This window comes from Myotis brandtii, unplaced genomic scaffold (genome assembly GCF_000412655.1).
Source record: "Myotis brandtii unplaced genomic scaffold, ASM41265v1 scaffold466, whole genome shotgun sequence".
Lineage (NCBI taxonomy): Eukaryota > Metazoa > Chordata > Mammalia > Chiroptera > Vespertilionidae > Myotis > Myotis brandtii.
In genome coordinates this window covers 1,684,237-1,686,004 of record NW_005367809.1, presented here as the reverse complement: position 1 = coordinate 1,686,004, position 1,768 = coordinate 1,684,237, and the positions used below count along the sequence as shown (strand labels likewise).

Below are 1,768 nucleotides of genomic sequence, written 5' to 3'. Positions count from 1 at the left end.
ACATGATAGGTAGTTTCTTCGGTGGGGTAGGCTGTCTCTGAAGAAAATACTTATGCAGAAGAATGCAAATTCAGTCATCTGTGGTCAGTTACTCATACCTGATAGCTTTAAAATAAAGTCCCCTTGGTCAAGGTCATCAAAGGCTTGCTGGTTGTTTTCAACTATAAAAAACTGTCTGGAAAAAGATAGTAGGAAAGAGCGAGGTCTATACTGACAGCGCTGTGACGCTGGGCTGTGCAACCACAGGAGAGCACACAGCAGTCTGCTTTAAAAAAAATCCTGTATAATTTCAAGTCAGACTCCTCGTGGTCCTTACATGGCCTGAAACATCACTGCACCAGATCCTCATTTTTAAAATGAGGTGTATGACAGGGCTTCCCCAGGGTCACGCACCACGTGGGGGGATGGGGACAGAAAACCCTAGGACTTGACTTATTAGCAACATTCACTGATTCTTATAACACTGAAATGAAGGCAGTCGATCTGTGCTGCCGTGAAATTAAAGGTGATTCAGAAGTAGGGTGGTTATTTATTGCTGTTAGGATAGACCCCGAAAATGACTTTTCAGAAACCAGGGCTGTCCCCTGCAACCCCAGCCAGACTCTGGGCTGCTCTGGGGGACGCAGGTCAAGGCGGCCTGCCAGCTTGCTTCACAGTGATTCTGGCTGGTCTGTTTCTGGGAGTGCCGGCCGCTGGGCACGCCTACACCTTGTAGTTGAGCTCAGCGTTCATCTTGGTGTACATCTCATAGATGATGTCGATGCTGGCCGTGTAGTTGACCAGGAACAGGCAGACCTTCTCCAGGCACTCCTCCTCCATCACGTTCTGGCCCATGGCGAGTGCTTTCAGGAAGTTGGACTTGTAGGGTGCGGCATACAGCGCTGCCTGGAAGATCTTCTGCACGATCCAGCCATGGTACTTCTTGAGCACCATCTTGTAGGCCTTGGTGGCATTGACGCGAATGAGGCTGGGGTGGCTCTCGTCCTGCTCCCCATGGCAGATGCTCTGCAGGAAGACCTAGATGAAACGGGGGGCCCTTTTCAGACACATCAGGCCAGCGTGGCCTCCACTTTGGGCCACTCTGCTCCATACATTTCCTTCTCCACCTCCAGGATGTTCTGCAGGGTCAGGAACTTGGCCGGGTCAGTGTTGTACACAGCTTTGATTTTCGTGATGTTACCACTTATGTCTGCCTTGATGGGCATAAACACTAGGGACCCAAGGCAATCGAAGAAGCGAGGCAGGTGGGACATCGCCTCCAGGAAGGGCCCAGTCTCCATCTGCTTGTCCACAGGCAGTGGCTTCAGCAGGTGCTCGGCTAGCAGCGCCATTTCGGGTCGAGGCCGGTGGTGATGCCGTTTTCTAATCGATCTTCCTCTTCCTTCCCCAGCACACTCCAAACCTACTCCGGACTGACCACCTAGCTTGCCATCAGGACCATGTTCAGCCCGTTTGCCAGTCCCCATTTCCCTCCGCACCACCAATCATTGAAGCCTGAGGGTGGGGGGAGGGACCAAGCGGTCTGCCTTCCACCCGCTCACCTGTCCCCACCACAGCATTCACCCTCGTTTCCCCGTTATCGGAGAGTGGGCGGGGGGTGGGGGGGAATGGACCGAGAGGTGCTCAATGCCCCTCTTGGTGACCAGTCATTTGGTTGTCATGGTTGTCATGGTCGTCTTGGACACTGGCTTTTTATATATATAGATGTGTGGAAACATTATGGTCTTTTATAATTTTACTGCAACTTCAGAGAAATTTTATTGGAAAA

General features: G+C 51.7%; 1 pseudogene; it reads right to left on the bottom strand.

The window, feature by feature from the left end:
* Nucleotides 1-543: 543 nt before the first annotated feature.
* LOC102257223 lies at nt 544-1,331 on the bottom strand (annotated as a pseudogene).
* Nucleotides 1,332-1,768: the final 437 nt, after the last annotated feature.